This window comes from Miniopterus natalensis, chromosome X (genome assembly GCF_054644295.1).
Source record: "Miniopterus natalensis isolate mMinNat1 chromosome X, mMinNat1.hap1, whole genome shotgun sequence".
NCBI lineage: Eukaryota > Metazoa > Chordata > Mammalia > Chiroptera > Miniopteridae > Miniopterus > Miniopterus natalensis.
Window position 1 is genome coordinate 4,659,794 of NC_142103.1, and position 13,388 is coordinate 4,673,181.

The 13,388-nt window shown below is 38.1% G+C and overlaps 1 pseudogene; it reads right to left on the bottom strand.

Moving 5' to 3' along the window:
* The window catches only part of LOC107532740 (N-acetylneuraminate lyase-like), a 67,527-nt pseudogene that overhangs the window by 1,448 nt on the left and 52,691 nt on the right, over nucleotides 1-13,388 (bottom strand).

Here is a 13,388-nt window from a genome sequence, read left to right on the forward strand (position 1 = left end):
TATTATCCTAACTTTACAAAAAATAAGAAGAGTAACAGTAGAAATTTATCAAGTGTATACTGTAGACAGGCATTTGCATGTATTATTCTCCTTAATACTAGAAAGAACCCTATGCAATTGGTACTGCATTTCATGGATAAGGATAATGAGAAGCAACAATTTAAAATAACTTATTTAAAATCACAAATTTAGCAAGTTGCAGAAAAGGGATTCAAACATCCTTGGTCTCCAGAGAAATCTCAGGGTGGTTAGGTGCCTTATTTAAAGTTCCTCAGAGACTAAGCAGTTGAATTGGAACCCACGTCCAGGTCTCAATGTTCAGTGATCTTTCCAGTACTCCAAAGTTCCAATGTAGCCATTGGGATGCAGTTGACAATGTCAGTCTTTATTTTAAGCCCCCAACACTGTTAAGAGTCTCTCAAGCACAGACTAAATCTGCTTACAAACACAGTGGCAAATCATTGGCTTTGTTCCTTGACATCTGTGTATGCCACTGTGTAAGCTTGTACCTGTGGGGCCCTGAAAATTCCCACAGGCGTCTGTTTGTTAATGAGTAGGTGGAGGAACTAAGAGATAAAATAACCTGTCCAAGGTGACATAACTATTAATGAAAGTAGAAATCACACTACCCTTCTCCCAGAGTTGTTGAGAACATTGTATCCATATTTGAAAGTGCTTTTTACAAAGTAAGCATTTGGTAAATATTAGTAAATATTAATAATGATGGTGATAATTATCCTGTTACTATAATAGGGTAATCAGTTGTTATGCCTCATTAATCCTTCTGATCTCAAATGAGGACCATTAGATTCATTGCTTGTTTTACTGGATCAAATACTGCCTGACAGATATGTAAATATTGATTTCACTGTGTATGAAGAATGCTTCTTAGGAAGTTGCTGGTAAGCTAGGAGAAGCTGGCTCACCCTGAGATCCCAAGATTTGTACCAAACTACAGAGGCTTCTAAGCAGAGGCATTATTTTCAATGGGTCCACCTCACACATATCTACTTTTACACACTATACTTGAACACGAGTCTGCTTTAACATGATAGAAAGCAAAAGGTACCCAATCCCTGCTATTTTTAGTGTTGAATAGCAAAATGCTGTGGCAATCTAGGGAACTTCTCTCTATATAATGTGCCAACACAGTGGAGTGGAATTAAATGGGACCTCATACCTAGTATATTTCATTACCAGCATGTTCTATTTATCCTTGATCTACTGTATGAGTGGGCAATTTTCCTTCCAGATGAAGACGCAGTCTAGTAACTGAATTATAATTTTCCAAGGAGAATTACTAGGCCTGTTTTAAAGAAAGAGGTCATTTTGGCTGGGAGAAATTAATAGTTTCCTGGTATGGTATTTTTATTACTACTAAAATATATGGTGTATAGATTCTAGCTTGATTTTTCCTCTCAACAGTGAATGCAAATAGTGAAACTCTCTAGTCTTCCATTATCAAAGCCATATACTCTAGAGAGACTAGAACCAGACATGGCTCTGGATTGGAGTTCTGGTTATAATTGTACTGGGGATCACATCACTGCCATGTGCAGTAACCTTCTCACTGGTAAATGGAAAAACAGAGCAAGCCATGCCCCTCAAAGAAGCATAGTAAAGAATGTAGGTTTGTGTCATTAGGGCCCCCCAAAAAACTGTGTGCTGTGTATTGACGTGGCCAGGGCCAGCCATTACCCCGAGAACAGGCAAGAGAGTATGGCAGACACTATAAACCCATTTCCACTACCAGAAATAAAATAAAATATAAAATAAAGTTGTTAATTAAAAACTTGATGTTTACTGATCATCAATTATATGAAAGAGTCAAGCACCTAAAATATGCTGGGATATTATAGTAGATATTTTACTAACAGTATTGCCAAACCTCAAAACAATTATGTAGGACAAGTACTATTATTCTCATACACATTTTACAGATTAGGAAACTGAAGTGCAGAAAATTTAAATAATTTTCCAAAGGCAGATGGTAGGAGGAAAAGCTGAGATTGAATTCCAGAAAGTGTATTCTTTACCAGTAAGGACAGTTTTTCATCAATGTAAAAAACAGGTGCATTGCTATGGACACCAGGTCAGCACAGAAATTTTGCAATGTATTCAGTAGAATACTTATGTCCCATTCTGTGTAGACCACTTCATTTACAAAAAACCATAGCAGCCTTAAAAGGTAAATACTGTTACCATCACCACCATACAGATAGGGCATCTGAGGCACAAAATAACTTCCCCAGGTCATCTAACTTGTATGGTACAGAGTTAAGGCTCAAACTATAGTTTTTCTGATTCTAAAACACCAGCCTGGAAGGAGGCTACATGAATAAAACAGGGCCCTTGCCCATATGAATTTGTATTCTAATAAGTGAGGAAAGGTCCTGGACACGAATCACTAGAATTCAAAGTCCAGCGTAATAAGTTCCATGTGTGTCATGAAAAAGAAGGAAGAGAAGGAGGGGAGAGGTAAAGGGGAGGAGGAGGAAGGAGCAAAGGGGAAGAAGGAAGGAGAAGAAATATGACTGTGGAAGAGAAAAATACCATTTCTGTTCATAAATAGCTCCATGGAAAAGGAGGCATTAAGTGCTTCCTTGAGGAATGGAAATGAATTGAAGAGCTAAAGCCTCATTTTATTTAGGACCTGCTATATTCCAGGCATTGCAGTAGGTTCTTTACATCCATTAAGATTGGGTCTCACAAGGACAATGTCATTGTTCCCAGTTTGTAGCTGAGGAAACAGAGGCAAAGCAAAATGATGTAGGCAGATGTGAGTGAATGACATGAACAAAGGCCTGGCCTAGGGATAGGGATCATAAATAGAGATATTTTCGGAACATAGAATTCACAGTGGTATTAGAAAGGAGTGCTGGCCCCATATTGCAGGAGTTCTGGTACTCTATCCTATTGACAATGGAGAGTTGGTCACATTTCCTGAAGCAGAAAGGAGATAATGAGAGCATTTTTAAAGGAAGATCCTCAGGCATTGGTTTGTGGGTTGGAGGATGAATTGAATGGCAGTAACTAGAGTGAGTAAAGATGCTGTTGGTATACCCCAAGCACAGGAATGTGGGGACAGGCCCAGAGACCTAAGTCTGAGTCTGAGCTCCGTCATTGATTAGCTTTATGATCTTAGGTAAGGCATTCTGTCTCTCTTGACCCTCAGTTGTCTCAGCTCTAGATGAAGATAATAATACAACGTACTTGCTTCAATGGGATGCTGTGAGGAGTAGACAAGACAAAATGTGTGAAATGCTCTGCTCAGTGCCTGATACTTAGTAATCATGGGAGCTCCAATTTTGTTTCATGAAATCTGATCCTAGCTTAGAGGCTGTTAAAGTAATCCATGCACAAGGTGATAAGGACCCAGACTGGCATGGTGACTAGAGAGGATTGAAAGAGAGGAAATAATGGTGACAGTGACTCCTTGCATGGCTAGGCTGTTGAGGGGGGGAAAAAATCTTACTTTAGCCAGAGTATTCTTCTGTCAAATGAAAAGCAGATTTGAAAATGAAAATGTTCTATCATGTGCAGTGTAGTGTTTGTATGGCTTTTGTTAGACTGAAAAACACTGACTCCAACTTTGTAATATCTATTTCATTCTTCTGTTGTTGTTGTTAATCCTCACCTGAGGATATTTTTCCCATTGATTTTTAGAGAGAGAGGAAGGGAGGAAGTGAGGAGAGACAGAGAGAGAGAGATGTGAAAGAGACATTGATTGGTTACCTCCCGCACACACCTGCAACCCAACCCTCTCTGGGTGGGAGAGATCTGGGGTATGGCATTTTTCTCTGTGAACCAGAGTCACATGAATGACACTCAGCTTCAGATGCCTGAAGCCAAACTTCAAATTTCCTAGATTCTTCTTTTGGAATATATTTGCACACATGCACATGCATGATGCACACATACATGTCCTTTTGATTTGTTTGCTTTTTTCCAACTTCATCAAACCCAGTTCCCTTTGTCACTTTATTCTCCTTCATGTTCAGTGCTGAGACTATTGGACATAGATATTCTTTTTCTACTGGATAGGAAAAAGGCTGATGGTATTCCCCTTGAGGAGATTCTGACTGGAGCAGCATTGAGCAGACCTGGCAGTCGAGATCACTCACCCAGAGTGACTTAAGGGGAGGAAGAAGAAAGTTTTAGTGCCATAGAACATTGAATCCCCAAAATGGGTGTGAAGGATTTTGCCAGTCTTAACAATGTTTTACATATCCATATACAAATGAGAAAAAAATAAAGTCAAGGTAGTGAATTTTTCATAAAGCTAAAAGGATTCAACATAATGATCTGTTCTCTATTGTGAGATTATGCCCTTCTAGCTTTTATGGTGATAAAATGTCTTTTTTGTTGTTGAGATTATTGTGGTAGCTTTTTAAAATGCTTTCACTTAGCAGTTAAACTCTGTAAATCCTACATATGTTCCCAAAATGCTCATGGAAAATGTTATTGGTCTGTGAAATTCAAAAATCTGGAAACCGTTGATTCATATTGCCAAAGATGAAAGGATTCTTCAACATCAACCTCCCCATCTCAATTTTATGGATAAGTCAACTGAAGGACTTAAACTCACGTAGCAAGTTGGTAGAAGGAACAGGACTGGAACTGCATCACTTGATATCCAGGCTACTGAGCCTTCCTCTCCCCTGCCTTGCTGTTCCAAATGGAAAGAGACACTGATGAAAAGCTCCCTTGACCTCACTATGTAACAAATTTTTACCATGCACTGTTCATTTCCTGTTTAATTTTAAGTTCAGGAACTAAAACCACAGCCAAAATCCCAAAGGGAAATGATGACAACTACATTCCCTGCCTCCTAATCGTTAACACTGTTGCAGTGGGGGTGGGCAATAAAATGGTCACTTAAAGTTTTGCTGACTTGCTCACTGTTGAGTCAGAAGAAATGCCTACTCAGAGCATTAATTTCTTATTAGTTGTTAATCCAGCCAGGTTAGAAAATTGGATGTAGAAAAATAAGCATTCACGTAGATTTTTCTGATCATTAACTAGCAATGGTTTACAGAAGTGGGTCAGTGCTGTTACAGAGGGGAAAACTGGAGGTTTCTGAGCTCTACCTAAAGCAAGAGACAATCAGCTTCTGGCCTGGGGAAGCTGATGGGGGCAGAACCAATTCAAAATTGGGGCATTTGGGTTGCTCACACCTAGAATTCTAACTGCAGTGCCAGGATTAGAGGGACCCTAGTAAGAATCACAGAGAGGCACTGCTTTGGGAAAACATCTCTCTACATCTACATTAAAGGAGTCCTGGCTTTGATTAGAAAGGCCTCTAAACATCATGTTTTATACTAGTGTATTCATTTCCTATAGTTGCTATAACAAATCGCTATGTACTTAATGGGTTAAAACAATGCACATTTATTATCTTACAGTTCTGTGTCAAAAGTCGAAAATGAGTTTCACTGGGCTAAAATCCAGGTGTCCTTCTAGAGGCTTTAGGGGAGAATCCACTCCTTGCCTCTACCAGCTTCTAGAGGCCATTCCCTTTTTTTTTGTCCCATGGTGGCATCACTTAGACTTCTGCTTCTACTCTCACATCCTTCTCTCTTTAGCTTTGACCCTCCTACCTCTCTCTTAGGAGGATCCTTGTGATCACATTGGTCCTACCAGGATAATTTGCCCATCTCAATATTCTTAACTTAAAAACACATCTGCCAGTCTGTTTTGCCATGCAAAGTAACAGTCACAAATTCTAGGGATTAAGATGTAGACCTCTTGGGGAGCATTTTTAGCCTACTGGAACTAGTAAAACTATTTTTTTCAAATGAAAGGTGAGGAATCCTAAGACATAAATTGCACCAAAGCAGAAGAGCTGTAATTAAAGTCTTGCTCATTCAGACTCTACTACTTCCTAACCGTGACAGTCACAGAAGCACCCCGGTGGAACCTGGTGGCTCTAGCACAAATTTGAATACAACTGATTTATACCTGAAGGGAGGATGTCATTTGGAAACACCTCAGCCACCACATCCTCAATATTTATTATATTCTTCGATGAAACCAGATGCCTCTTAATGCTTGTCAATGAGCTCTACAGGATGAGGCCTTGCTCATTTAGCCCTGCATTACCAGAATCTGAGGTGCTCAATGTTTGTTAAGTGAATGAGTGAATAATTGATTAATGGTGAATGAAAAATGCTTAGGCAGCATCCGTTTCCTATTTCCCTGCTGACAGTTACATGAGTCAGACCTATACATCAGCATTATAGGAGAAAGATGAGAATGGAACTGTGCCACCTTGCTCTCCCTCGCTATATCCTGTTCCAAACCATTTATACACATGTATACACACCGAATTTAATTGCTTGTCATGGGTCTTAACAGAATGTATCATTTCAAATCTTGATCATGGACATATTTGCACATGATGCAACTAAACAGTGGTATTTTAATATCTTTCTTAACCTGTTTTCCAGAAACTCATTCCTGAGGGTAAGATTAGAGATGGAAAAAGGAATGTTACAGATCAAGGTGCTTTGGTGCTTTAAAGGTTATTTTGGGTAGGCAACTATACAGATGAGGAGAGTAAGGCCTGAAGAAGAGAAGGGACTTATCCAGTATCTTAGAGCACATCTTATAAGATCTAGACTAGAACCCAGGTCTTATGCTCCTGAATACAGTGTTCCTTCCATTGTTCCACAGTTGCATAAAGCTGAACAATTCTATCAAGAAGTTTAGCTATAGAGATCATAAAACATGAGATTTCAAGGGTGGTACAATGATCTCTTATCTCTCTAAGCCTACATTTGGCAAATTGGTGGCTCCCAAGAGAAATTCAACACATAGACCTAATTAATTTGTTCCATAGTTAAAAAAAATTATTGGTATAACTTTAAATAGAGTAGGTACATTCCAGCTCACCCATATCCTCAACACTTTCTATTGGTTTAAATCAGTCCATTTCATTCTCTTATGTTATATATTTCACACCCTTGTAGACATTTGAGTTTTTAACCCCTGACATAAAAAATCAAAATGTATAAGAACTGTCAATGTTTGGGGCTGCAAACTATTTCTAAGTGTCTTTCACACTGTAAGTGGTATAAACATTTGTTTGACAGTCATGTGTCTTGAAGATTGATGTTTCAGAAAATAATCACCATCATTAACCCATATTTCAGTCAATGCATAAGAAGGAAGAAATGATAAAGCAGACTATATCTCCTCTTCCTCCAAACCAATCATCACTCACTTCTCACCTGGATCTCTCCCCACCAAACTTTTTGGTATCTTTAGGTCTGACTCTAATTGAAATTAGTCCTAGGTCATGTGTAACTGTGACTTGGCAGTCTAACCTTATAGCATATGAAGAAGAGGATTATAAAGCTAGTTATCATGTGAACTCTTGAGCATAAGATAAATGTTAATAGTGAGGACAGAGCAGAGCTCCAATACCAGTGGGGAACTGGGATGATAATTATAAACTTGTTAGGCACACACAATGTATATTTCACTTGGGATGTGAGTGCTTAAAGTCTCCTCTAAGATACACTAGAGAGCAGATTCTAGGTAGCATGGCTGAGACTAACACTACCCCGAGTGGAAATTGGGCTTCTGGTATCTTACCTTACATATATTATATAGGCTTTTTGTACTTAAAGCTGGGCATAGTTGGGGTAAGCAAGCATTGACAGTTACTACAGTTTTGGGCACATTGTTGGCATCCAGTCAAAGCATGTGGATTGAAACAACTTATTGGGGATAATTCCAATCTACCCAGTAGAAATAGAATTGTTTCCAAGTTGTGGCTCTGGACTTGCACACTTAAAAACATTGAAACAACTTCAGAACTTTAAATCCGGTGTACCACATAGAATATTTTTGGAAACTCTCTGGTTTTATTTGGAAAATTATATCTGATATTTGGCAAAGGATTAAAATTTCCTGAGCTTTGCACTAATTCTGAATCTTAAACAGTAAATCTTCAAAAGCTTTGACTCCACCACATGACATTGATGGGATCTACAAACAAGAAGAGAACAATATTTAAAAAGGAAAATAAGTGCCAAGTTTTGCCATTTGATGTAACAGGTAGAATCCTTTCTGTATTTCAGCAATAGTCCTATCCCTTAGGAACACAACTCTAAGAAAACATACCTTAGAAAGAGGCATGAGCAAGAAAGTATGGCAGAACATCTACCTGGCTCTGCCACTGATATCACATGGCTGGGGAACTGTCCCAATTGCCTACTCCATGGAGATAGCATGCTGTATAAGTGATGGTGAGAGAAATGCTGTTCACACCAGAAATGTCTCCTGGGAGACAGATATATTAGCTCCATGAAGACAATAACTCTGTTTATGACACTCACTATTATATCCCTGCAATTAGACTATATGCCTGGCACAGAATTGGTGTTTACAGTGGCTTCCAAAGGCCTGATGAATAGCACTCCATTTCATCAAATATACAAAACAGTAAATATGGACTTTAAATATCACTTCATTACTGATGGAGTCCAGGGTAGACAACCTAGTTTAACAAGCATGGGAAATGTGTCAAATGAATTGTAAGAAATAGGCAAACTTATCCATTTAAACATAAGCAGCACAGGAGGAACAGAATAGAACACTGGCTCCCATGAGTACAATTGCTCCCAAGAGAAAGGAAAACTGAATTAAGCATGGCCAGTAATCTACCCAAATTTATCAATCAAATAAGTATTCCTCAATTTTGGTGCTCAATAAATACTTTATGGAGGCCACATGAATGGTACCTGTGAAAGGCGGAAAGTGAACTTGAAACACCACCTATGGTAATTAGTGTAGCCCAAACACTGACCTTCATGCCTGCCTGAGGAGCACTGGGATAGCCACAGTGGTGTCCTTGTATAAATAGCACTCTGTAGACCACATTAAGTTTCTATAAAATCAGGCTTCAGGTCCTCTCATACACAAATAAGATGAGCTAAAGACTGCCTTGACTTCTGCACAGGGGGCCATAGGAAAGTGTCTTTCACCCTGAGATAAGGTGAGTTCGACTAGGGGCCAGGGCAAAGGGTTACTGATGGATGCAGCTTGAATAAGAGGGATCAGCTAATATTTTTTCCAGTACCATACTGGAGCAAGAAAAAGAGATTCATTAAGTCAAAGTAAGTTTCATGCTTTGTTTTGCTTTGCTTTACTTTGTGGAACATCTGTTAATGTCCCTCTATTTCTAACCATGTATCTCATCAAACTAATCCTAGACAATCAGAAGAGCCGCCAGGCCGGCCTGGCTCAGCTGTTGAGCATCGAGCTATGATACCGGAGATCATGGTTCAATTCCCAGTCAGGGCACATGCCAGGGTTGCTTGCAGGAGGCAGCCAATCAATGACTCTCTCTCACCTCTGACGTTTCTCTCTCCCCTTCTCCCTTCTTCTCTCTCTGAAACCAATAAAATACATATACATTTTTGGGGGGGAGGGCTTACCAAAAATTTTAATTTTATAATTCAATCAAGACTTTGGGATTTTAAAATACTGCTTCCTCATTATTATTTTTTTAAAGTTTCTTTATCTTTATTGTTGAAAATACTACAGATGTTCCCTTGTTATCCCCATTGATCCCCTTTACCCTGCATTTATCCTACCCATAGGCTTTCTCCATACCAATGTCTGTGTCCATGGGTTATGCTTATAAACATAGAAATTCTTTGATTAATCTCTCCCCACTTACTCCCCCCTCCCCACATTCCCTCTGAGACTCCTCAGTCTGTTCCATGCTTCTATGTCTCTTGATCCATTTTGATCATCAGTTTATTTTATTATATTCCACATATAAGTGAGATCATGTGGTATTTGTCTTTCTTCGACTAGCTTATTTCACTTAGTATAATACTTTCTACTTCCCTTCATGCTGTGCCAAAGGATAAAAGATCCTTCTTTTTTACAGCTGCATAGTATTCCATGGTGTAAATGTGCCACAGATTTTTTATCCACTCATTTACTGATGGGCACTTGGGCTGTTTCCAGATCTTAGCTATTGTAAATTGTGCTGCTATGAGCATAGGGGTGCATAAGTTCTTTGTGATTGGTGTTTCGGGTTCCTTAGGAAATATTCCTAGAAGTGGGATCACTGTGTCCAATGGCAGGTCAATTTTTAATCTTTTGAGGAAACTCCTTACTGCTTTGCACTGTGGCTGCACCAGTCTGCATGCCCACCAGCAGTGTATTAGGGTGCCCTTTTCTCCCCACCCTCCCCAGCACTTGTAGTTTGTTGATTTGTTGATGGAGCCACTCTGAAAGGTGTGAAGTGATACCTCATTGTGGTTTTAATTTGCATCTCTCTGACGATTAGCAACTTTGAGCATTTTTTCATGTCTCTTAGCCATTTGTATGTCCTCTTTGGAGAAGTGTCTATTTAGGTCCTTTGCCCATTTTTTAAATTGGATTGTTTGTCTTCCTTTTGTTAAGTTGTATGAGTTCCTTATATATTTTGGATATTAACCCTTTCTCTGATGTGTTGTTGACAAATATGTTCTCCCATACAGTGGGCTCCCTTTTCATTTTTTTGGTGGTTTCTTTTGCTGTGCAGAAGCTTTTTATTTTGATGCAGTCCCATTTATTTATTTTATCCTTAATTTCTCTTGTTGTAGGAGACGTATCAGTAAACATATTCCTACGAGAGATGTCTGAGATTTCGCTGCCTATGTTTTCCTCTGGGGTTTTTATGGTTTCATGTCTTACATTTAAGTCTTTTATCCATTTTGAATTTACTTTTGTGTATGGTGTAAGTTGGTGGTCTAGTTTCATTTCTTTGCATGTACCTGTCCAGTTTTCCCAACACCATTTATTGAAAAGACTGCCTTTACTCCATTGTATGTTCTTGCCTCCTTTGTCAAATATTAATTGACCATACGGCATGGGTCAATTTCTGGGTTCTCTGTTCTGTTTCACTGATCTGTCTGTTCTTGTGCCAGTACCAGGCTGTTTTGTTGACAGTGGCTTTGTAGTATAACTTGATATCTGGTATTGTGATCCCTCCAACTTTGTTCTTCTTTCTCAAGATTGCCATAGCTATTTGGGGTGCTTTTTGGTTCCATATAAATTTTCAAAGTGTTTGTTCTAGATCTGTGAAATATGCTGTTGGTATTTTAATAGGGATTGCATTGAATTTATAGATTGCTTTGGGTAGTATGGACATTTTAATAATGTTAATTCTTCCAATCCATGAACATGGTATATTTTTCGATTTGTTTATACCTTCCTCCGTTTCTTTTTTCAATATCCTATAGTTTTCCAAGTAAAGGTCTTTTACATCTGTGGTTAAGTTTATTCCTAGATATCTTATTTTTTTAGTTGCAATGGTAAATGGGTTTTGTTTTTTTTTTTAGTTTCTCTATCTGAGAGTTCATTATTGGTGTATAAAAATGCCATTGATTTCTGGGTGTTAATTTCGTATCCTGCTATCTTGCTGAATTCATTTATTAAATCTAGCAGTTTTTTGGTGGAGTCTTTAGGATTCTCTATGTACAATATCATGTCATCTGCAAATAATGACAGTTTTGTTTCCTTCTTTCTTATTTGGATGCCTTTTATGTTTTCTTCTTGTCTGATCGTTGTGACTAGGACTTCCAGTACTATGTTGAATAAGAGTGGTGAAATTGGACACCCCTGTCTTGTTCCTGTTCTTAGGGAATATGGTTTTGGTTTTGCCCATTGAGTATGATGTTGGCTGTAGGTTTGTCATATATGGCCTTTATTATGCTGAGGTATGATCCCTCTATTCCTACTTTGCTGAGAATTTTTATCAAAAATGGGTGCTGGATTTTATCAAATGCTTTTTCTGCATCCATTGATATGATCATGTGATTTTTGTCTTTCAGTTTGTTTATGTGACGTATCACGTTTATTGATTTGCAAATATTGTACCAGGCTTGCATCCCTGGAATAAATCCCACTTGGTCACGGTGTATGATCTTTTTAATATATTGCTGGATCCAATTTGCTAATATTTTGTTGAGGATTTTACAGCATCTATGTTCATCGGGGATATTGGCCTGTAATTCTCTTTCTTTGTAGTTTCTTTATCTGGTTTTGGAATTAGGCTAATGCTGGCCTCAAAAAGAGTTTGGAAGTGTTCCTTCCTCTGGGATTTTTTGAAATAGTTTGAGGAGGATAGGTGCTAATTCTTCTTTGAATGATTGGTAAAACTCCCCTGTGACGTCATCTGGGCCAGGGCTTTTGTGTGCTGGGAGCCCTTTGATTACTGCTTCAACTTCATCAGTAGTTATTGTCCTATTCAGGCTTTCTGACTCTTCCTGATTGAGTTTGGAAGGTTGTATTTTTCTAGGAATTTATCCATTTCATGCAGGTTGTCCAGCTTGGTGACATATAGTTGTTCATAATATTTTCTTATAATCCTGTATTTCTGTTGAGTCAGTTGTTATTTCACTTCTTTTTAAAATTTTTTTTATTTTGTTTATTTGGGTCCTCTCTGTTTCTTGGTGAGTCTGGCTAAAGGATCATCAATCTTGTTTATCTTTTCAAAGAACCAGCTCTTGGTTTCATTAATCTTTTGTATTTTTTTTTTTTTTTAGTCTCTATGTAATTTTTTTCTGCTCTGATTTTTATTATTTCTTTCCTTCTACTTACTCTGGCCTTTTCATGTGCTCTTTCCAAGTTTTTAAGTTGTAAGTTTAGAGAGTCTATTAGAAGTTTTTCTTGTTTTTTGAGGTAGGCTTGTAGGGCGATGAACTTCCTTCTCAGGACTCCTTTCATTGTGTCCCATAGATTTGGAGTTGTTGTGTGTTCATTTTCCTTTGTTTCCAGGAAGTTTTTTATTTCTTTCTTGATCTCTTTGGTAACCTATTCATTGTTTAAAACATGCTTTTTAGCCTCCATGTGTTTAAATGTTTTTTAGTGTTTCTATTGTAGTTGATTTCTAATTTCATGTCACTGTGGTTTGGGAAGATGCTTGATATGATTTCAATGTTCTTGAACTTGTAGAGACTTGTTTTGTGTCCTAACATGTGGTCTATCTTTGAGAATGTACCATGTGCACTTGAGAAGAATTTATATTTTGCAGCTTTGGGGTAGAATGTTCTGTAAATGTAAATTAAATCCATCTGATCTAGTGTGTCATTTAAGGTCACTCTTTCCTTGTTAATTTTTTGTCTGGAAGACCTATCCAGTGAAGTCAGTGGGGTGTTAAAGTCCCCTAATATGACTTATTGCTGTTGATCTCTCCCTTAAAGTCCTCTAGAAGTTTTCTTTTTATAAATTTAAGTGCTCCTATATTGGGTGCATATATGTTTATCAGGGTTATATTCTCTTGTTGGATTGATCCCTTTAGTATTATGTAATGACCTTTCTTGTCTCTCATTATGGTCTTCATTTTGAAGTCTATTTTGTCCAATATGAATATTGCTACC